Source organism: Peromyscus eremicus, chromosome X (assembly GCF_949786415.1).
Source record: "Peromyscus eremicus chromosome X, PerEre_H2_v1, whole genome shotgun sequence".
NCBI classification, from domain to species: Eukaryota; Metazoa; Chordata; class Mammalia; order Rodentia; family Cricetidae; genus Peromyscus; species Peromyscus eremicus.
The window spans coordinates 17894089-17919331 of record NC_081439.1 but is presented as its reverse complement, the minus strand read 5'-3'; the positions used below and the strand labels follow the sequence as shown (position 1 = coordinate 17919331).

Here is a 25243-nt window from a genome sequence, read left to right as displayed (position 1 = left end):
TCATGCTGCATGTGAAGCCCCAGCAACACCGAGTACCACTCCAGAGCTCAGAAGACAAGGAGAGGCTACACATATAGATTTGACAACTGTCTTAACAAATATTTTAAGCCGGGCGGTGGTGGCGCACGCCTTTAATCCCAGCACTTGGGAGGCAGAGCCAGGCGGATCTCTGTGAGTTCGAGGCCAGCCTGGACTACCAAGTGAGTTCCAGGAAAGGCGCAAAGCTACACAGAGAAACCCTGTCTCGAAAAACCAAAAAAAAAAAAAAAAAACCAAATATTTTAAAAAACCCTGGGTATGGTGGCATAGCACACCTGTAATCCTGGCACTCCAGAGGCCGAAGCAAAAGGATGGCTGTAAGTCTGAGGCCAGCCTGATCTACATAGTGAGTCCCAGACCAGTAAAGATTACATAGAAATAAAAAAGAAGGGGGGGGGGCACATGAGTGAGACCACCTACATCAGCAAGGAGAGACCTTCAAGAGAAACTAACATTCCAGAAGGGTACAAAGGAAATGAGGCAGTAAGAGGCCACTGTGAAAATAGTTGGAAAGAAACAGAAACAATGAGTTTTCATGTGAAGTAGAAATCTTCACATGAACTGCAATTACACCATGGGTAATTTGAGAATGAAACTCTTGTAAAAACAAAGCAAGTTCCGGCTGTTCATCAGGGCACATAGAGGCTTGCATCCCCAGGAGCCAAAATGCAAAATGCATTTCTGTGGTAGAAATTTCACAGTTATGCAGAGTGGTATGTGGTTTTAATTACTTTTCTCCAAAACAGCCACTGAAAATGGATAGGGGATCAGAAACAACCCCTCCACTCCCAGCTCTAACCCCTAAATGGGATCAGCTGTATAAAATCTCTGTTGTTAAGTCAACATAAAATAAATATGACTGGCACAGCAGCAAGCCAGTCTTTTCAAGTCCAGATGTTTTCTTTCCAAACTCTCATTCAAGTTCAGGCCCTCTACACACAATGAAAATGTTAAGAAAAATATCACAGACAAAAGAAAACAAACAACAAAAAAAATAAAATAAAATTGTTTTAAAGACTGACATATTTGTTCAACTTAAAGTACTGTTTTCTAGAAGTTAGGGATTTCTTTTTAAATAGAACTATGTAGATAATTATAAAAATAAATATATTCCACGAAAACAAAATATTCTGTCCCCCACTGCCAGCCCTCCCAAGCCTTAGGGCTGGGGACTGAGTATGCTAGGCAAGTGTTCTAACAAAGTGCTACATCTCTAGCCCAAACATCATTTCTGTTTTTTAAAGATTTTAAATTTTTATTTATGCTTCTGTGTGTATATATGTATGCCATATGTGTGTGGGTGCCTGAGGAAGCCAGAGGCATCAGATCCTCTGGAGGTGGAGTTACAAAAGCAGCTGTGAACCACCTAAGGTGGGTGCTGGGAACCAAAGTCAGGTAGGTCCTCAAGAACAGCAGCCAGTGCTCTTAACCAGTGAGCTATCTCTGCAGTCCCAAATGTGTTTCTTAACATTTCAAAGTGAACAAATTAAACTTCCTTTTATCTGTCTTCTGATTCCAAAGATTTGTCAGTATAATTCTTTTTTGTTTGTTTCTTTTCCTTTTTGAGATATAGCCTTATGTAGCCTGAAATTATTATATAATTATTAATATAATATATTATTAAATACTAATTATATAATAATAGAAGTTAATCTTGAATTCCTGATCCTCCTGCTCTACTTTCCAAGGGCTGAGAATTACAGTTTCTGTGCCACCACACCCAGCTTGACAATGTGATTCTTTTTTTTTGACAATGTGATTCTTAAAATAATTATCTTCAAGCATTTAATAATTAAGTGTTCACTGTTTCCAGTACAGAATTCCTGAATAGAGGAAAAAAAATACAGCTATACTTCCACAAGGATCGTATTATGTTTAAGCTACTAATCAATGTATTTTCTGTGTCTGTCTAGGTGTGTGTAGATCAAACCCAAGACTTTGCACATATGAAGTAAGTGCTCTATTAACTCAGCCCCAGGCAACTTCAAAATACCACCATGCCACTATGCAACAACTTTACAAACATTTGTACAATTAACACTGATAAATATCAGTGTTTACAAATTTAGAAACATATGCACAATTAACATACAGGTAAAATTTCATCAGATACAGAATCTGGATCTATAGACAAAGAACTATTTTTACCTACTTCACAAATGCAGGAAGGGCTTTCTGCTACTTCCTTAGCATCTCCTCACATATCCCCCAGATATCTGGGACCTTCATCTTTAATCTACCTTCTCACTGCTGATCCAACTCATGTGTCTATGTGCTGCAATTATTCCTCAAGGGAAGAAAAAGTCTGCCATTCAAGATTATAATTAGCTAATCTGATGAAGGCAGCTCTGTTAATGACCACTTAACGTGTAACCTTCCCGGGCACCATGTTCTGCACTTGAAGCCATGTGGTTAAGAAAAGGACAGCACTGACAGGTCAAAGGTATAAACTCTAACATCATTACAACACCCAGCCCTACCCGAGGGCTAATTATCTACATTAAGCATTCTCCCAGCTTCCTTCCCTTCCTCTCCAAAATTCCCAAGTAAGCATCTACAGACCTGGAGGAAAAGCACGACTAGGTGAAAATTAAATTCCCGACTAAAAGGAAAGGCTAGAGTTGAAGAAGCCACAGGTGTGGAGATCTCACATTACATAATAAGTATGTGGGGAATAAGCTGTGTGCTAACTGGACAACCACTGTGATTCTTCCAACAAAGTAAAAATATAATGTCCTCCTACACAGGTATCAAGTGTTATATATTTGTCCCTTGAACATAGTTGTTAAAAGGAAAACTTTTCATTAGTGCCAGGATTCATTTGTTAGAACAGTCTGACTTATTAAGCAATCCAGAAACCAAAACATAATGCAGGTTTATTTCATGTAGTAGCAGTACAAGGCGAATGAGCATGCCCTGGGAAACCACCTCATTAGTCATTCAAGGACCTCTGTTGATAAAGCTCTGCTTTGACACTATCTTCATCCCAACCAGGCAGAGGGAGAATCTATGGGGGAGAGGGCTATAAAATGGCAGGCATTACTTCTGTTTGGACTTCACTGAGTAGGATGGTCACACAGCCATACCTAGCTGCATGGAGAGCTGAGAAACATAGCCCAACACTAGGATGCAGCTACATGGATTTTTTTCCCACAAGGTACAACCATACCACACCTGTGGATCCAACTCCTAGAAAGATTTTCTATTACAAATAAATGAAGGAGTAAGATAAAATGGAGTGTCACAAGTATGTTTAGCCTTTATCCTTCCCACTAGTTTCATTCACCTTTGAAAAGAATTACCTTTGACAATTCCTGTTGACCTGAAAGACCATTCACAGTATTACAAAACTAGCATAATTTAATAATTTAAGTTTTGGAGGGATAGAAGAAAACAATCATTTATGGAGCCACATAAAATACAAACAATAGATTGAAGCTAATATTAAATGTAGCTTTAGCTGAGCGGTGGTGGCACATGCCCTTTATCCCAGCACTTGGGAGGCAGAGGCAGGCGGATCTCTGTGAGTTCAAGGCTAGTCTGGTCTACAGATGGAGTCCCAGGACAGGCTCCAAAGCTACACAGAGAAACCCTGTCTTGAAAAAAAACAAAAAAAGTATATTTTACTTTCATTTATTTATGTGTCTATAATTTGCATTGCTTTAGATCAAACCTAGGGCCTTGCACACACTAAGCACTCTACCACTGAGGAACATCCCCAAATTGGATGTATCTTTAACTTAAATGCATGCCTATGAATCCCATATTAAGCAGTAACCTTGATTCATACTCAATTTCTCCCATGCAAAATCCAGCTCAAATTCTGTCTACAGTAAACAAGTACTTTGATACATAAATATTGTTTATAATTTCTCAGCTTTGTAAGTAATCAGGATTTAGTAGGAGAAAGGAAGAAGAGAAAGAATTCAAGTTTATTAGAACATGTTGTCTCATTTAATCCCCACAATAATACAATAAAACAAAAATGATTCTATCTTAACTGGAGGATAGAGGGCTAAAAAGGCTAAGACCATGTGAGAGAACTAGCTCTGAATGCAAACAGGCATTGTCAACTCATTACTAGTAGATGACTTCCTTCAAGCTGGAACTGCTATGGCCAGAGTAGGGATTCTGTCTTGCTCACTCAGCTGAGCAAGGGAAGGATCTCCTCTATTGGTGGGCTTCCCATCACCTTGTAATCCACTTTGTACAAAAGTATGTGCAAAACTTACTATATGATAAGGATATAGCCAATTCCAAAAGAAACCCAAGTTGTTGGCTCCCAGGAGTTCCCAGATAAAGAGCCTCACTGGGTCACTCATCCATATGCAGAGGGCTGCTATATGTTATTCAAAGCAATCTGCTCTTTAAAACCGATAGATAGCCAAACAGCAGTAGACACTGAAGAAACTTCTGTCAGGGAAGAAAGAAGCCCAACAAATAATAAAAGCCAACTCCAGAAACAAAATCTTTGTGGAAAATAGACAGTTTTGAAAACTAGCTCAGTATTATTGGACAAGAGAATTAGCCATTAAACAAGTTCAATATGGTGTCAAAACAAACAAACAAACAAACAAACAAACCAGGAAACAAAATTTAGAATTTGAAAAAAATGAGGCCACAAATTTGAAACCCAATGGAAGGATTGGAAGATAAGGTTAAACAAAATCTCCCAAGGTCAAAACCACAAAGAAATGAAAAATAAGAGAGAAAAAAATTTAGAGAAAGTTTAATGGATCATGAATCAGAAAGGTCTGACCTCACTTCTGCAATATTAATAAACTGCAAGAAAATGTAGAATGGTGACCACCATCAGAATAGCAAGATAAACCCTAATACTGCAAAGTGAAGAAAAGCTACTTTGATATATAAGAATATATGAAGAGATGTGCCATCGTTGGGGACTTACTATCAATGATAACTGCAGAGGAAGTTAAACAATGAAATAGAACTGTCATTAATACTAATGGGTGTAAAAATCTTATACAGGAAAAATAATCACAATATGTCTGTACCCTCTCCTTCCCACAGGCTTACCAGTGACATCATTTGCCATCCAAACAACAGGACTTGGATGCAGCTCAGTGGAAGAACACTTACCTAGCACAGACAAAGCACTAAGCTGGATCCTCAGCACCACAAAATATTAAAAGTAAATATAGGAACAAGCTATAAAAATCTTTGCAACTGAGGGTATATAGTTCAATGGGAGAACTATTAACCTAGAACACATGAGGATCTGGGATCTATCTCCACCACCACAAAGAAAACAAAACAAAATAATATAAGCATTGAAAATTGTTAACTTAGTCCTCAGGGTGTTCTAGTTTGGTTTCTGTTGTTGTGATAACACAATCAAAAGCAACTTGGAGATAAAAGGGTTTATTTCATCTTACAGGTATTAGTTCCTTGAGTCCAAGCAGGAGCTGAAGCAGAGGCCATGGAGGAGTGCTGCTTACTGACTTGCTCCCAATAGCTTGTTCAGCCTGCTTTCTGGTACAACAACCCTCCACCCCATCCCCATTGGACTACCTGCCCTGGGGTAGTACACCTACAGTGGGCTGGGCTCTCCTACACAAATAATCAATCAAGAAAATGCACCACAGGCTTGCCTAAAGGTCATTCTGATGGAGGCATTTTCTCATTTGGGGTTCCCTCTTCCCAGATGACCCTAGCTTGTGTCAAGTTGACAAAAAACTAACCAATACACAATTTTGGCTCCTAGAGAACATCTACCAGTGTCTGGGGGTCTATTTGGCTGTCACCAGTCACATTGAGGGGAGATTAGCCTAAGAAGCTAGGAACACCGCTAAACATCCTACCTTGCACAGATGGCCCCACCATAAAGAATCATTTGGTCCCAAATATAAATAATGTCAAGACTGAAAATATTTTTGTAGTCCAAAATATGGTATGAAATCCACTTGCCCTTGCCTAGCACACCAAAAAAAAGGCCCCAGGTTCCACTTCCAGCACAGGAGAAAAGAAGTTTCAATAGCCTACTATTTGATGACTTAAACTTTGATGCCAAAGAGCCATTTCCATAAACATAAAAACAAAGCTGGGGTGAGTATACTTTCTCCCTCTCCCTCTCTCTCCTAGCACTAAAGAGGTAAGGCAGAAGGAGGATTGCTTGCGTTCCAAAGCAGCCTGGGCAACATACTTAGTTTTGCAGTTTGAGCTACATAGATAGATCCCATCTCAAAACAAACAAACAAACAAACAAACAAACAAACAAAAAACCCACAAGCACTCCACTCCCTTTCTTCTGCCAATAAGTAAAAATGTTGATCCTCAAGGACACAGAATCAACCCTGCCTGGGTTCTCCATGACCTTCACAATTTGCCTTTGATCTGAAAATCTTAAAAATCACCTATGGCCAAAAGATAATCACAGCTGTCCATAGCCAGTCTAGAACACTGTTTTTCTTCCTTCTCCCACACAGGCAATCATTATTGTTTGCAACTTAATACTCTTGGAATTCAAAATACAAAACAGCCCACAGTCTCCTCAACTGGGCAGTGGGAAGGGAGTTACCTTTGCTTTGCAATTCATATTCTTCAACTACTTTCTTTTCTTTTATTCCCACTTAAAATGATGACAGGGATCAAACCCAGGGTCTCATACCTGTGGATAAGCACTCTACCACTGACTAAACTCCCATCTCCCAATTTTTACAGGGTCTCACTAAGAAGCCAAAACTAGAGTAGAACTTGCCATCCTCCTACTCCAGCCTCCCCAGTGCTGGGATTGTCCATGTAGACCATCTGACCTTGATTTTTAAATGATACACTATCATCTCTCCACTAAAACACATTTTCCCAAGGAGAAGTCTAAATAGACCTTCCTTAAATTCAATACTGGCTTTGTTTTTATATTGTTTTGTTTTTCTTTGAACCTAAAACAAATGCTCTATTGACTGAACCACATGCCAGCACCCAGCAGTATTTTTTATGGATTTATTTGCATTATTTTTAGTTATGTGTATATGGGGTGTGTGTGTGTGTGTGTGTGTGTGTGTGTGTGTGTGTGTGTGTGTGTGCGTGAGCGCACACGAGTGAGAACAGGTGCCCATGGACTCCAGAAAAGGCCATGGGGGTACCTGGAACTAGAGTTCCAGGCAGTTGTGAGCTGCCTCACATGGATGTTGAGAGCTGGGAACCTAACTCAAAGCTGAACCATGCAACCTGATCATAAGGCCTTATTGCTGAAGACACATATGTCATTGGATATGGAGAAGTCATGCTGGTACTAAGTAAAGCTTCACCCTTACTAATTAGCTTTCATGCTACTGGAAGGTACTCTGATGCTACTGGAAGAGAAAGGCAATCATTAATATCTCCCAGCTAAAAACTCTGTGACCCACAACAGTGACCTGCCTGTAAGATATACTACTGGTGCAACAGTGATACATATATTATAGGAGTAGTCAATCACTTTCTGGTAGGATTTAAGGCCTACTCTACAAGATGGAACTCATACCTAACAAGGCTCAAGTGGCTAAGAACCTAAGACTAAATAGGTCATGGGCCTGGGGGAAACCGAATGCATTCTTTTAAAGGAACAGCAATAAAATGACTCCTGGTGGCATACTGCTTTTCCCATAGATCAGTGCCTTGCTCATCCCTCATCAGAGAAGTTTTTTCTTGCAGTAGATAGGAACTAACACAGAGACCCACAACTGGACAACGGGCAGAGTGAGACTTTGCAGTCCTCAGTCTCAAATGGGGTGTCTTCACCAAAGCCTCAAGGCTCAAGGATCTATGTGTAAGAGGAGGCAGAAAGACAGTTAAGAGCCAGATGTGATGACAACTCCATGGAAACAGTGTCTTCCAGACATAAAAAGACTGACACATGTAAAAGGGGGGAGTTTTGACACCAGATATATAAAGTGAGGGTGTGTGTGTGTGTGTGTGTGTGTGTGTGTGTGCGTGAGCGCACACGAGTGAGAACAGGTGCCCATGACTGCTCCAAGGCATGGTTTAAGGGAAGGTTTTTATTGTAGATATGAGGAAGAGTACAGCCAGAGGCATCTGGAAGAGTCCAGAGCGAGAGGGAAGAAAGTAGTGGACTAAACATGACCATGGGGGGGGGGGGCGGGGCAAGAGAGGAAGACAAAATAGGGGAGTAGGAGAGCGAGGCAAGGGGGGGGGGCAAGAGAGCACATAGCTGAAATGGCAGGGTTATAGAGGAATGAGAAGCTGGGAGAAGGGAAGGTCATGAGCCAGAAACATTTAAAGTGGGTGAGAAGAGCCAGGATGCTCTGTAACAGGTATTTGTGATGCTGAGAGCCTAGAGGCCAGCATTCGCTTTTGGTATGCTAATAGGCACCACAGTTAGCCATTTGTCCGAGTTTCTTCCGACCTGACAATGCACAAATTAACTTAGAGACTGTGGTAGGGAGCACAAGGCCTGCACAGGTCCCAGCACTGAGACCCTGAGTAGTAAGTGGACACAATCTCTCACTCCTAACCAAGAAGCTATCTACAATTGATAACAACTGGCAAAAGAAAACTCAGTTTTCTCCAAAGGAAGTCTCAGTGGATATATTAACCACACCTCCGGAAAGGCCCCATATCCAACACAAACGAACCTAATGGTATTTTTATAGATTTTTTTTTGTTTTATTGATCTTTTGCTTGTTTATATTGATTTCTGTTTCTGTGTTTTGTGTGGTTTGTGTATGTTTATTTTTTGTTTTGTTTTTATTTGTTTAAGAGAGAAAACAAAGTTGGGTTGCTAGGGAGGTGGGGAGAATCTGGGAAGAATTGGGGGTTGGGGAAGGGGAAAACATAATGAAAATATACTGTACGAAAAATATTTTTCAATATAAAAAGAAAGCTGAGCCACATCTCCAGGCAGTACCAACTCCCCTTACTCCCCATTCAGCTGTATGTTTTAAAGTCCTGCTAGAACTCTTTCAAAATCCTCCTATGAGTTAAAATTCTCAGCACACATATATCAAAAGAGACTAAGCTTCCAAATTCTGTACAACTTCTCCTATAAAGCCTGGCCCCACACCTTTCTAGTGTTTGAAAGTAAAGCCTGAATAAAAAGTCCATTCAGCCTTTATACCCTAAAATTATCTTGTTGAATGTTTCTGCCTTGTCTGGCATGCAAAGAAAAGTTCCACAGACCCCAGAACTTTCCTCCTTTGCTTCTAAGAGTTTAGCCATAAATCCAAGCCTATTCTGCATGTTGCACAAAACAACTTCAGCAAGGAGATAACTCCAAAATGCATTTTTAAAAAGTCCTAGGGGCTGGAGAGATGGCTCAGTGGTTAAGAACATATATTGTTCTTACAGAGGACCCAAGTTCAATTTCCAGCACCCATATCAGGCAGCTTACAATTGCTTGTAACTCCAGTTTCAGGGGATGGCCCTAACCTCAGGTACATGCACATATACAGACATACACACAGGTGCATGTAAATAAATAATAATAAAAATATTTTTTAAAAAGTCCTACCAAGTAAAGAGCTATGAAATATGCCAAGCATGAAGAAAACCCATCTCATTATGACCAACAGAAAAGTACTACTTATTATTTGACATGTAGCTCTTGGGCAAACTAACTTTCTACCTTTATTTTTTTTTTCCAAAAGATAAATGTTAGGACATGTTAAGCAATACTCCTAACTCAGCCAGGAAGATTGAATTCAGCACAGCACAGAAGTGTGAGGCATAGCTCAGGTTTATAGCTTTTTGTAATGGTGGAAGCCTTTGGATTTATAGGTGTGAGTCACATACTCTCGTGCCTCCCATAGGGAGAATCCTCCATGACATGAACCTGAAAGCCTCCAGCTATAAGACCTTAGACTACAACTTTAGGCACTGTGCCTGGCTCCCCACCCCCTATGCCTGAAACATCTCTGAAGGAACAAGGATTAGAATTCCACAAGGCCAAGTTAATTTGCAAGCTGGAAGGGGTAATAAAGATATATTTGAAAGCCAGTTGGCAAGGCAGGTCTCCCAAGTGAAAAGGCCTTTCAGCACAGGAAAGAAAACTTACCTAGTGTTTTTTAACCAGACTATGAATTCTCACTACAAATTTGTCTTTAGAATTACACTCACCCTAGTAACTCCAAATCCTTCTGTGACTGCCACTACAAAGAAACAGGGTTTTACAATTCTGAGGACTTATATGACCTTAGCATCCTAGAGTGAGGAAGTAGGGGTGTGGGTGGGGATAAGACCTAAGCACTCCCAGATACTAACAAAGTAGTGGTTTGGCCTGCTGTGAACTGTGTGGCACACAGAAGTGAACCAAAATCTAGACAGAAAGATGTTCACATCTATCTTTCCACCACTAAATTCAATGATTCCCCTTTTCAAAACTTCAACTAGAACTTCATGCCTAGCTTGTAGAAAGCTCTGAGTTCTACTCCCTGCCCACCCCACCACCACCACCACCACCCCCACACAAATTTTAATCCACACACCTATAATCTCAGCACTCAGGAGACTCAAGCAACCTGACATAGATTTCCAGGCCAACTCAGCAAGACCCTGTCTCAAAACCAAACAAAGGGGATAGGGATGGAGCTCATTTTGGTAAAGTACCTACCTTTCTCTCAAAATCCTCCGCATATCCCACAGCTGTGTTGGCATAGACCTGTAATTCTAGGTGGAGCCAGGAGGACAAGAAGTTCAAGGTCATCCCTCCCTACATACCAAGGTTTGAGGCCCACACGGGCTACATGAAGATTCTGTTTCAAAAACAAACAAGGGCTAGAAAGATAACTCAGTGGTTAAAACATTGGCTGCTCTTGAAGAGGACTCAGGTTGAGTTTCCAACACTCACACAGCAGCTCACAACCTTCTGTAATTCCCAATCCAACCTATCTTCTGGCCTCTGTGGATACTGTACTCACATGGTGCACTTACATGGCAGGCAAAACACTCATGCAAAAAAAATAAATAAATAAACCTTTAAAAAAGCAAATAAAAGGGTACAAGGGACAATGATTGGGCTACTGTTTCTACATTTCTGATCTCAAGCCACCAAGACCTTAACTCCACACAACCTCCAAATTGGAGACTCCTTTTTCAATCACTATGGTGTTATTTTATAGTATGCTTAGGGCCTCACACACACACACACACACACACACACACACACACACACACACACCCATCACCAACTGCTTGTCCTTGTCCCTATGCCCTTTGCTTCTTTGAACATCAGTCAACACTTAACATATGATATTTGCAACATAGTATATACCCGCCTCCAAATTGTCCTGATTCTGTCTTCAGTGTTCACAGAATCAGGATGAGTGTTGTCCCATAACCAGAGAATAAATGCTGTAATACTTAGAAGCCCCTGATATGGTGGCAAGGTGAAGGTTATCTATAAAAAAAAACTTCCAATTTCCCATACCATAGTAGTGCACAAACACAAAACACACATCAAGAGGTTTGTATTCCCAAAGACAACTTGAAAAGTGGGTTCTCAAAGGAGCTTGCCAGCAAGGCCAAGTTAGGCCAGGCCCTGATAAACGTGTTCTTAGCAGTTTCTGGCATGGGGGATGGGCTTTAATAAATTATGAGTAGCCAGGGCCAGGGCTCCATTCCTTCTCCCTTGATAAACATTCCTGAGGTTGCAGGGGGCCTCCTGATACCCAGCTGGTGGATGCAACTCTCCAGTGAGTGACATCATAGAAATGAGCTTGGTTTCCTCCCCCACTGAAATTCTCAAGTAACTCCAGCAAGACTTGGCTAGGAATGTCACTCAGTAGTAGAGCACTCACAAAGCCCTGTTTCCATAATGAAAACAGCACAAAGGGGGAAGAAAACAAAATAAAATAAAACAAAACAAACAAAAAAACAGCAGGCCACATTGGCTCGACCTACCTGCAAATCCAACTCAGCTAAAGTGTAATATTTCAGGGCCCTGAGAGTTCCTAAACCCATGTACACTCTCAAAGAATATCACCAAATCATGAGACCTTTTAGAACATGCAGGTCGTTTTTGTTCTTTCTGCAACATCAGCATGAGAAAATGGGCTTTAGTGTGTTTCTATGCTTTTCAGTTTTGTATGTGGCATTTGTGTGTGTGTGTGTGTGTGTGTGTGTGTGTGCATGTACGCATTTGCTTGTTTGTTTGTTAATGGTAGCAAGATTTCAAGCTGCAAATTGTTATAAATATACTCAGTATTTGTGACTCCTAATGTCATCTTTCAGCAGAAGTCTTGTAGAGTTTCAGGCATGCATCTGAAATTCTATGAATGCTACTCTTCTGGGAAGTTAATGTCCTTTAACTTCAAACCAGATCTAGAGAATAGTCAGACCTTTCCCGGCATCTGCTCTGATTGCCTATGAAGCACCGTACTGGGGAGTCTCTGCTCTCAATTTCCTTTCTCCAACTGCAAAAATGCAGATGAAGCAAGTACTTGTTTGCATTTTACTATGTAAATAAAGCATTTTCTCAGAGCCAAAAGTTCATGTCAAAAAGAAAAACAGACCTACATGAAAACACTGAAAATGCCAAGGGCCTCCAAACACACCACACTAAAGGCCACTGTTTTCAAAAAGAATAAAATAAAAGCCCAAAGTCCTTAAAAAACAAAGGTGACACACCATTAGCCTAACAAAGTGATTTGTAACTGGGCTGGGAGCATTTGGCAATGTCTGGGGACATTCAGATTGTCATACTTGGAGACAGGTGCCAATGACCTTCAGTGGGTAGAAGCCAAGGAAGCAGCTAAATGGACTATAGTGCACAGAACAGACCCCACAACAGAATGGAAAAACTCACCCTACAGATGGCATTGAGTTACTCAATATAAATAACATGGCAAGAGAATTCAGTCAAAAGCAGACAGTATCTACTGGCCAGGAAGCAAGACTGATATTCACCATTAGAGTCTTACTTTCAAGACACTGCCTAGAACTTGCCATGTCTGTGACCTCAGAGTACATCATTTTACCCTCACTTGGTCATAGCTGTTACATCCACAAAATGGGTGAATAAGACCTCTCCAGCTGAAGACTAGGACTGAATCAGCCTGATTCTTGCCATCTCTTCTGGTTTTATTTTGTCCTGTGATATTGAAGATGATACTCAGCATCTTGTGTAGGCAAAGCAAGCACTCCAACTATCTATATCTCCAGCACCTCCCAGTTCTAAGATATGTGCTCACATAAGATCTTCAAATGATAGTCACATTATTACCAAAAGAATGTGTCCTCTTAAATTGGGTCAAGCTACTCCCAAATCAGTATTAGCTAAATAGAAAAATATTAATTAACATAATTATAATTAATAATATATAATATAAATATAAAAATAGAATAATTATAATTCATAAAAACTAAACAGAAAACCCTTGTGGTATACCAATAATTCAACATATAAACATTGCATAATTTTTTAAATGGAAAAAGAACTATTAGAAAAAATAATTAATAAGCTTCAATGACATTTCAGTAGCTCCTGGAAGAGTAAAAGTTTAAAGTGAATTCCAGTTGAAGAACGATTTCCCCTAGTATCTACCAGAATAGTCCATTTCTACCTTGTAAGTGGCTGTAAACAGACACATTCCCTTCATTTTTTTGAGATTTTTATTTATTTTATTTCACATGTATGAATGTTTGTCGGAATGTATGTCTGCGTACCATGTGCAGATAGTGCCTGTGGAGGCCAGGAGAAGGTGTCAGATCTTCTAGGACTGAAGTTGCAGAAGTTGTGAGGCCCTATGTGGGTACTAGGAATCAAACCTGAGTCATCTCTCCAGCCAACCCTCCATCATTTTTAAATAATGTGGCAATTATTATCAGGTGTCATGTTCTAAGCAAGCACCACTGATAATCTTTTTGTTGTTCTTATTTTGACTGTGTGTGTGTGTGTGTGTGTGTGTGTGTGTGTTTTCTTAAAGAATTGACAGGTATTTGAAATACTGTTAATTCTATACAATAGAACATGTGGTGAAAGTACATGGGTGTACACAAACATAGGAGCAACAGCGCAATGGATATCTATGTAGCAAGAAAATACAAAAACCCCAAGTTGCTCTGAGTCTCATCCATCCTAAGCAATGAAACCATAATTTTTCAGTCATACTGAATCATATATAAAAATTATGCAGGGGTGAGAACATAGCTCAGTAGTACAGCTTCGTATGACTGAGTTTGACCAGCACCTACTTCAATTTCTAAAAAGCAGAGAGAGCCAGGAGGCCATCAAGTATGTAGCGTTTGCAAAACTGGGACGGATAAAAATTTCTCTAGCAAATCTTTCTATTTAAAGTAATCTCCAGCTTACTTATATGGTGAAAGACCAAATGCTAGGGGCTAAAGAGATGTCTCGGTGGTTAGGAGCACTTGTTGCTCTTACAGTGGACACATATATACATTCAGGCAAAATACCTGAAATGAAATAAACAAATTTTAAAATATTGTTTTAAAAATCCTAAAACTGGGCTGGGCGGTGGTGGCGCACGCCTTTAATCCCAGCACTCGGGAGGCAGAGGCCGGCGGATCTCTGTGAGTTCGAGGCCAGCCTGGGCTACCAAGTGAGTTCCAGGAAAGGCGCAAAGCTACACAGAGAAACCCTGTCTCGAAAAACCAAAAAAAAAAAAAAAAAAAAAATCCTAAAACTGCATATTAAACGATGTATAGCTTATTTCATCTGCTATACAAACAAGTGTGAGAAAGATGTGTGGAATCCTATTTTGTTGTTTTAAAGAAGTACATGCCAGGTGTGGTAGGGCAATAGGAAAGTGGAGGCAGGAGGGTTAGGAGCTCAAGGTCATCTCTGAGCTACAAAGAGAGTTTGAGGCCAGATGCTTGAAATACAAGGGACTGTAGCTCAAAAAACATCAAAAAAGAAGAAAAAAGCAGAAAAGAAATAGATGCCAGGTGTGGTGTCATTATGCCTGAAATGCCAGTAGTTGGAAAGCTGAGGTAGGAGGATTGAGAGTTGCAAGCTATAAACATATCAAAAGACTGTCTCAGAGGCGGAAAAAAGAAAACAAACAACAACAGTAGCAAAAAACATTAAATGTTACAGGACTGAGATTTACTTGATATATTTTTAACTATATCATAATAAATGACCTCTAAAACCTTATTTAAAGACACGGATGAAAGTCTGGAGACATGGCTCAGTGGTTAAGAACATTGGCTGCTCTTCCAGAGGTCCTAAGTTCAATTCCTAGCACCCACCCACCCACCCACATGGCAGCTCACAACTGTCTGTAACTCCAGTTCCAGGGGATCCAACACCCTCACACAGACATGCATGCAGGCAAAAATACCAATGCACATGAAATAAAAATAATTTTCTTCAAAAAGTTACAGATGAGATTTTCTGCGGTAGTATACTCCTGTAGTACTAGCACTCAGATGGCTGAGGGACTGCAAGTTGAAGGCCGAAACTTAGTAAGACTTTGACTCAAAAATAAAAATAAAAACGGGGCTGTGGATAGCCCAGTGATAGAAGAGCACTTACCTAGCACTGGCAATGCTGAGTTCAATCTCAGAACAACAGCAACAACAAAAAAAATGGGGTGAGGGCACACACTAGGACTCTGTATGTAGCTCAGTGGTACAGAACTCGCTTAGCATTTGCAGTGCCCTGGATTTGATTCCCTGAATGGCAATCAAACAAAAAAAATCCAGTTTGATATAAAAGATTACATGTTAGCTAAATCTGTAACGGGGGTGGGGGGAATAATTGACTGATTTGAGGTCGTATTTGCTATTTGAATAACACCATTCCACTTTCCAAATTCATGATCAGTGGGGGTGAATTAAGAGTCACCTAATTTCTTCATGCTTTCCTGAGTGGAAGATAAGGAAAATTGTAAGTCACCTTCACACCTCCAAACACCTCTAGGAGCCAGGAATATTTACATTTTAAAGGAGACTTTGACCTTAGAACTGGTAAGAATCAACTCTGCCTAGAACAGGCCCCCAGTTTCTTTTAACCAGAAGACCTGAGAGATTGTCTTGTTTGTTTATACAGGTTTATACACGTTTAGTTGGTAAGTATCAAGATGGATTGCGTTTTAAGAGAATTCCAATTCTAAAGCAACCTACACACACACACACACACACACACACACACACACACACACACGCATGCACACACTCACACGCGCTCACTAATTCCAAGTGAGACTAAGGTCTCTTCTTACTATCGGAACTCAAATTCTATTTTATAAGCACGCAGAAAAGTTTCAATAAATGTTGGTAGGTATGCAGAGCGCGTGGATGTAGGAGAGGACGCCGAAAGTCAGCAAATATTGATGAGCTCCCAGGAATCGTGAAGCTGACTGGCAGCAGCTTCTAGTGTAGGTTTCAGACTGAAAACCATGCAGATCAAAAGGGTGACAACCAGGAACCCTAAATAAGCAAAAACAAGTGGGGAAGGTTGTGTCCAGTCCCTGGATCCTGGGAATTTTTTTTTTTTTTTCCTTCATCTCATGGCAGCTTCGCAGGTGTAGGTCCACAGCTGGACAGGCCAGGAGGTATAGGGGACTACCAGGCCCTTTCTCAGAGGGGGAGGGGAAGAAGACCCGGAACAGGAGCCATTGAAACTACCAGCAACGTTGGGAGCCGCCCGAGGGCCGCCAGGATGGAGCCGGAACCGCACACCTACGGCTGACCAGAACCCACTATCCACAGGTGACTCCGGCAGATGCGCCCCAGAAAGGGAGGCCGCTAACCGGGACGCCCTATCCAGTGCCCCGAAACCCCGACAAGCCCTCTGGCTCGAGACCACCTCAGGACTGTCACCGGGCAGACCCCAAAGTCGCCTTACCTTAGTGATGACCAGAGGCTCGCCATGCTCGCGGCCGCCCTTCAGGGTGAAGCCCCAAGGGGCGCCTCCGCTCAGCTGCACCTCCACCAGGCGGACGCCTTCAGCCGCCCGCGCCTCAACCTCGGCCAGGCGCTCGGGCCGCGCACGGGGCTCGGCGCCCTCCATGATGCGGGGACGCTCAGCCCCTCCAGCCGCTAGGGCCCACGCCCATGCACTCCGGGAAGCACAAGTTGGCCCACCACCAATGAGCCTGCAGGCGTCCAGGCCACCGCCACCACCACCGCCCGCTGCCACCAACCGCCGCCGCCGCCACCGCCGCCGCCGCCGCCGCCGGCCACCACTCAACTTGCTTTGCAACTTGGAAAGCGCAGCGCGGGCCAGGCCAGGAGGGAGCGCGGAAAACGGCGCGGGGAGGGGCACGGGGGAGGGGGCGGAGCAGGCGCGCTCCTCTCCGGCATGGGCAGGGGAGGGGGAGGGGCAGGCGCGCGCCCGGGAGCCGGCACTGGCGGGAGCGCGCATATGGGGGTTCCGCACTGACTGTGCTACAGGTCCAAAGAGGTTTCTCTTGGGCGCTCTACCGATAGTGGTTGAGGCACGCGTTCTGGGACCAGGGAAAACTGCCCCGACTGGACGCAGTCCGACATGAGATCCCACGGTCCCTCCGCCCAGCTCCGGAGGCGCTGAGAGGCTTGCGGTGGGGGGGGGGGGGGGGGGGGGGGGGGAGTTAGGCGCCGCCGTGGAGGCCGGGTGCAACAGGTGAGACGGCGGAAGTGTCCATACCGGACTAGGCGGGACCTGGAGGCGACCGCGATCAGAGTAGTTTGCAGTCCAGCACCTTCCACCTGGAGCGGAGTCGGCCCAGCGCTTCCTCCTTTGAGCCGGTGGGCGGAACAGACTGCGGGCGACTTCACAGGTGAAGACGAAACCCTGGCGTCCCTGCTGTCCTGTATGGCCGCACCTTTGCTCCAGCGCCGGGACTCTAGAAAAGCTGTCCCCAAGAGCCATCTGTACGCCAGGATGCAGTTCTGGCCCTGGCTCCGGGCCATGCGCGGGCACACCCCAAAGCTCTGGCCCTGCGGTTAATGCTCCAGGCAACTCCTTTCTGCAGAAAGGACCCTGGACCTGATCTATCCAGGGTCTTCCCACTCCTTTGCAAATTCCCTTCTGTGGCACCAGCAGGCATAGTAAATGGCATCCTGGTGGCACTTCTTTTTGTCGCAGCTTAGGAGGCCTATCTTCCATTCAGTCCCTACCCTTTACATTCATAAAATTGTGCCTCAAGTTAATCGGGGCGGGGGTGCTGCCGTCTGCTGCCTGCCTCAAGTCTGCATAGGCCAGACAAAAGGCCAGAAAAAGAGCAGACATCAGATCCCCTGGAACTGAAGTTAACAGTTCCTTGTGAGTCACCACGTGGGTGCTGGGGCCAGAACCCACCTGAGGTATCTCCTCATTCACTTGCCACAAGTTCTTAAAGTGTGTTCCGCGTTTACATCCTTAAAAGAGGAATTAGTCTGAAGTTAATGAAAGTCCGCTACTTTTTAAATTTTTAACTAACTTATTTATTGATTTTAGAAATTATCTGCCCTTGAAATCTGTGTAGCCAAGGATAATTGGATTCCTTCCTAATTCTCTTACCTGCATCTCCCAAGTGCTGGGATTACAGATGTGAGCCATCATGCCTATTAATACTTTGCTAGGTTTCTATATTCATGAAACAAGCCCACCTTAGAAAGGTATACATGACGTGTCTTACAGAGTATAAAAAAAGTTTTTTTTTTCCCTTGATGTTTGTATGTGTAGCTGGAGGCTTGTTTCCCCAGTATAGCTCCATCCTGATACTTTTAGCACATGATGGTACTGGGAGGAGACAGCAAGGACAACCAGAGAACACTGTGCCAAGAGCATCTTTAGACTCTGCCACTGTGAAGCTTGGATAGGGAAGCTCAACTCTGGTCAGAGTCTTTTCAAACAGACCAGATGCATCACACAACAGAGACAGAGTGTCTTCGTTACTTTCCTATTGTTGTGATAAAGCATCATGACCACGGCAGTTTATGAAAGAAAGCGTTTAATTTGGCTTTCAGTTTTAGAGGGTTAGAGCCTATGATGGCTGATTGAAGGAACAACTGAGAGTTCACATCTAGATCTACAACCACAAGACACGAGAGGGAGAGCACACTGGAAATGGCAGGAGTCTTTTGAAACCTAAACCACAAATGTTGTCTCCAGTGACATACTTCCTCTAACAAGGCCACACCTCCAAGACCAAGTATTCAAATATATGAGCCTATGGGGGCCATTCTCATTCAAACGCCACAGTGGTTTCAGTGTTTTCATAAATCTATCATTACTGTGTGCAGCAATCAAAACCTTCGTTCTTCTCCTCCCCCTCATCCTCCTTCTCCATCTCTTTATCTTCTTTTGACATAGGCTCTTACTCTGTAGTTCATGCTAGCCTTGGAACTTACTGGGTAGTCCAAGCTGGCATCTAACTCTGGATCCAATTGCCTTTACCTCTGGAGTACTGGGATAACAAGAGTGCCCCACCACACCCAGTTTCCTTAACGTTTTTGTTCATTATATACTAATTGTCAGGTTTCCCATCTGCCACTTTAAAGGCTCATACCTTTTTCCTCAGTGTCTTTACTCTTTGCTTGTTTTTGTTTTTTGAGACAGGTTTTCTCTATGTTTGTCCTGGCTGTCCTGGAACTCACTCTGTAGACCAAGCTGGCCTCGAACTCACAGAGATCCACCTGTCTGCCTCCCGAGTGCTGGGATTAAAGGCGTGAGCCACCACTGCCCAGCTTTTTTCTTTCTTAAGCTTAGGTGCAAGTTTGTATTTTCTGAGATGTTTTAGAGTCTTCATGTTAGACATTGTTCCCTGTTGTGCATCGTGCGACTGTGAATGTGACTATTGTCTGTATTGACATTGATAAATATGCTAAGGAGACTGAGCTGAGTCATGTGGCTGCTATAAGAGAGATGCCCATTTACCTTCCTAAATCCACTCACCCATGTTCTTGGGGGTATCCAAGTTGAACCCGTCTGTCCTGGCTCTCATGACACCTAGATTTCTGTTTCTCAAGTATCCTGTGAAAATATCAAAACCCTGTGACAGGTGACAGGGCTAGTGAGTTAGCTCAGCAAGTAAAGTGCTGGACACTCAAGCCTGACAGCTTGAATTCAATCCCTAGAACCCACATAAAGGTGGAAGGAAAGAACCACCTCCACAAGGTTCTCCTCTGACCTACACACACACACACACACACACCATGACACACACATCATACACATTTGAATAAATAAAGTTCTTAAAATTTGTATTTATTTTCAGTATATGAGTGTTTTGCTTGCATGTGTGTCTATGTACCACATGTATTCCTGGTGCCTGTGAAGGCCAGAAGAAGGCATCAGATCCTCCTGGGACTGGAGCTACAAGCAGATGGAATCTGCCATACAGATGCTGGAACTTAAACCCAGATCCACTAGGTTTTCTTGCCAGTGCTTTGGAAGAGCAGCCAGTGCTCTTGATGGCTGAACTATCTCTCTGGGCACAAAAAAAATAAAATAAAATAAAAACCTCTTGACAGGAAGACATTGTCCCAGTTTTATCAGACTTTAACTCTTCTGGTAGTGATAGCTTTGTCCCCCTCAGGACACACAATTTCACTGGGATTCCTAAAATTAGAATGTATTTGATGCTCCTTGGAAAGGCAGAGATATCTTTTGTCTCTGTGGTTTCTTGCTCCTTGAGTTGAATATTCAGCTTCTTTACTCAAGAAATATGAGCACAAGCATGTACTCTTTTGGACTGCTAGGGGTGACCTAACATGAGAATTGATTTAGGTGCAGATCTACCAGTGATAAAACAGCATATTAAAGACCCATTTTTGCCCAATCAGATCTCAAGAAGGATTTTACACAGGACCTAGTTAGTTGCAATATTTGTATATTTCTGTTTGTAGAGTGATGTGCAGGGAACAGAGCGGGGCCCATGTAGTCTGTTTGTGACTGGCACCATTACTGTACTTCACATGTCATAAATTAATTTATTTTGCATAATTAATATATATTCATAAAAATGTTAATGTTTTAAAAATAGCTAATCCTTATGAAATAGAGCTTAATTTATTTTAGTTTTTTTTTCTTCTAACCAAAGAGATTTATACTCTAAAATGTTTTTTAGGATAGCGTGCCACATTTTTACACAAGGTTTTCAAATCAGCAGTAAATTGGTAAATATGGCTACATTATCCACAAAACTTTTTAATATAGTGTTTTTTCAAAAAGAGTGGCTGGAGAGATGATTCAGTGGCTAACAGCACGTGTTGCTCTTCCAAAGGCCCAGGGTTCAGTTCCCACATGGAGGCTATTTAATTAGGCTTGTAAGGAGGCACCATGACCACTCTTATAAAGAAAACATTTAATTGAAGGGGTCATTTGCAGTTTCAGAGGTTCAGTCTGTTATCATTATGATGGGGAGAATGGCAGCGTTCAGGCAGACCTGATGCCAGAGCTGAGAGTGCTACATTTTGTAGGCAACAGAAAGTCAACTGACACACTGGGTGATATCCTGAGCACAGGAAATCTCAAAGCCCGCCCCCTCAGTGACACACTTCCTCCAACAAGGCTACACCTCCTAATAGTGCCACTCCCTTTGGGGGACATTTTCTTTCAAACCACCACCGAGGCTCACAACCATCTATAGCTCCAGTTCCAGGGGAGCCAATACCCATTTCTTGCCTCCTCAGCCACCTGCCATGAACATAGACATATGTACATGCAGGCAAATACACATACACATAAATAAAAAATTAACAAGGCAAGGAGGCTGGAGATGTAATTTAATGATAGAAAACATGAAGCCTCGATACCAAAAACAGATAAAGGGCAGTATTAACTATTTTCTCCATAACCCACAGGATGCCTATGAATTCAGAGTGGCAAAGGAGCTGTCAAAATTAGAGAGTAAGAGTGCTTGTGGCTAAAAGAAGACTTTCACAATATGAAGTTATCCTTTTTGACCATTGTCACCTTACTACGGGATTCTAAAAGCTATCATTGCAAACATTAGAATTAACTTAGCTGCAGATCTACTAGTGATGAGACAGAATGCTAAATATTCCCTCAATCAGATCTTGAAAGTATTTCACACAGAATCATGTTGGTTGCAATAGTTACAGATCTCTGGTTGTAAAGAGGTATGCAGTGAGCTGAAGAGGTTCTCTGTAGCCTGTTCATGACTGACACCATTATAGTACTTCACATTTCACATTTAGAGTTTGTATATGAGGCTTAGCTTTGTGCTGAGATAGAAAGCAGCCATAATGAAAAACAATTTCTACTTCACAGAATGCCTGCTGTGTGTCAGGCACATTGTAAACAAGTCCTCTTAGCAAACATGAATATACCTGTCACCCCAGTGTTACACATGAAAACATTGAGACCCAGAGGGTTAATATAACTTGTCATGGTTAGATCAACCAGGTCTCTTCTGAAAGACATGTTTTTCTCAAGGGAACATAGCCTTTCCTGGTACCAGTATTCAGTAGCCTTACTGGACAGATTTCTCTGGGTGCATATGTTTACTCCTAAACATTCACAGGACACTACGTGACCCTTAGAGGGTTTGTTAGGCATGGACTCTGGAATAAAGGTTGTGCGCTGACAAAAAAAAAAAAAAAAAAAATGTCCTTCATGGGATAGTAGAGGAGCACCAGGAACGGAAAACAGAAATCTTTTAACGAGTACAGAAGTTCCCCAGTAATATCAGAGTCAGATCATGAAGGGCTATCCATGTACAAACAACACTCTAAAATAGTAGTCTACTCATCTTAGTTACCATAAAATCCAAATACACATACACAATATTTCAAGAGACCACATTCACATAACTTTTATTATTAACATTGTCATAATTGAATTTATTATTAGCTGTTAATCTCCTCTTTATAAACTAATGTATAGGAAAAAAATAATCAGGTAGATTGATATTCCAGTAGTGTCTGTGGTTGCAGGAACGTACCAGGGTATTGGAACACATCCCCAGTGGTAAGGGGACTCTTTTAGTGTCTCTGTTCACTACGACAGTTTTAGAGGCCCAGTGGTGGATCTAATCTGTAGGGCCTGGGCCCATAATATATTAAATTTCTAGAAAGACGAGACCTTGAGACTGGGGAGTGGCAATGATGAAGGTGTAGCCTTGACATGGTGGCTAAAGTCCAGGATGACGAGCTTCTTTTTTTGTTTTATCTTGTTTTTCTGTATAACCCTGGCTGTCCTGGAACTCACTCTGTAGACCAGGCTGGCCTCAAACTCAAGAGATCTGCCTGCCTCTCCCTCTTGAGTGCTGGGATTAACGGTGTGAGCCATGGCCCCAGCAATGACAAGGTTCTTAACTAAAGAAAGGAGGAATGTCCATCTGAGCTAGCCAGATGGGAAATGGTTTGAAGAGGAGTTCAAAACATATCTTCTAGATATTGAGGGGCAGAAAAACCACCACCACACTATAAGAAGTCCATCCCCAATGGTGACATTGTTATCTCCACTATGTGTGAAAAAAGTATCTTCTGTCATAAAACCTTCTTAAGAAGATAACAACAGACTGAGATCAGTCTGTGGGGATGGCTTTGCCCTGGAGGAGATTGGAATCGGGGGCGGGCTGGGGGGGAGGGTGAGGGGGGCGGGAGGGGGGAGAACAAGGGAATCTGTGGCTGATATGTGGAACTGAATTGTATTGCAAAATAAAAATTTAAAAAAATAAAAAAATAAAAAAAAAATAAAAAAAAAGAGTGAGGAAACCAAAAAAAAAAAAAAAAAAAAGAAGATAACAACATCCTTCAAGATCTGTTTTCAAAATCTCATAGGTGGGGACCATCCTTAGATTGAAGAATCAGCTTCTCAATGGAATTTATCAGAGAGGGGGACCGTGCTACTGATCTAATTGCCCTGCATCAAATGCTGACCGTGCATCTCAAAACATTAGCCCACATGAAATCATACCTTTTTGTCACCTTTTCATTAAGCTCTTACCACCCTTACTACTCAGACTTCCACTAATAATCTGTGCACAGTCTTTTGCCCTATCTTGAATTTGATGTTGTTCATATAGGAAGTCATCCATGTGAATGGATAAAGACTGAGAATTATAGACAGCCCAATTAAATAAACAGCAATTCTAGTGCTAAAACAAACCCTGGATAATGTTGCTATTTAATTAAAGGCTAAATTGCAAAAATTGATAATATGATTACATGATACTAATAACTGATTACATACCTATAATTCCTGTGCTCAGGAGAATGAGCCAGGAGTGTTGTTAAAGAGTTCCAGGCCAGTGTAGGCTACATATCCAGTGTGTCTAAAAAAATATGAAAAGTGGCATGGACATCTATCTGACAAAGATGCAACATATGTCAATCATCTTTACTCAAGAGTAGTTATTTTTCCTTTAAAGGCATCTGAGCCTGTAATGATGAAAGCTGACACCCTTCTGTCAAGAGCTGTCTATAGTAACTCTTATATTTTGTGCCTGTTATGTCAGTGTCAGGTGTATGAAGAGAGGTTGATTTTTGCCCAGAGCTCAGTGTCTGGAAAGACAATAGGAAGGACAAAGGATGTATATTCCTTGTCATCCATAGTGACCTCATGTCAGCACTTGGGGGCCTTGCCAATGCAGATCCTGAGGTCACAGGGTCTTTCTGTATGCCCCTTGTCATCCATGCTCCATGGGGCACCTGCAGATGCTGCTGTCCCTGTAAATGCCCTTATGTCAGAAAGCATGAACCATTGTTAATACACCTTGTGAAACTTTGGAGTGATAGATATCAAGAGCTCTTAAGAGGGTCAAGGGACAAGGCCTGGGTGGAGTGGGACTTGTAAAAGGGTGCTGGCCTACCAGGTGCAGGGTGGGATTTAAAGAGGAGAGCTGGAGTAATACATTTTTTAAAATTTTGAGACAAGATCGCTCCGTAGCCCTATCAGCCGAGGAACTCATTATGTAGACCAGGCTGGCTTTGAACTCACAAAAATCTGCCTGCCTCTGTCTCTCAAGTCCTGGGATTAAAGGCATGGGCCACTAACCTGGCTTGAGTAAAACTCTAAACATGAAGTTTTAACTTGGAAAATTCCCAGCCCTCTGGTATTCACCCTTGTCCTGTTTCACCATCCATAAACACAGATGTCAGTTGCCCTGAGGTGGTAACACACCCCTTTAATATCACTACCCTGGAGCCAGAGGCAGGTGGATCTCTGTGGGTTAGAGGTCAGCCTGGTCTACATAGTCAGACCCTGACTCAAAAACAAAAGCAAGACCCCTGAATTTGCTGCTGGTAATTCATTTAGTTTTATTTGGTGTGTGAGGGTGAATTGTTTGCTTATTTGTGTGTGTGTGTGTGTGTGTGTGTGTGTGTGTGTGTGTGTGTGTGTGTTGAGATG

At 42.3% G+C, this 25243-nt stretch overlaps 1 protein-coding gene across 1 annotated transcript in view; it reads left to right on the top strand.

Moving 5' to 3' along the window:
• Positions 1-25243, top strand: part of LOC131898808 (uncharacterized) — a 398643-nt gene that overhangs the window by 231651 nt on the left and 141749 nt on the right. The window lies entirely within an intron of this gene.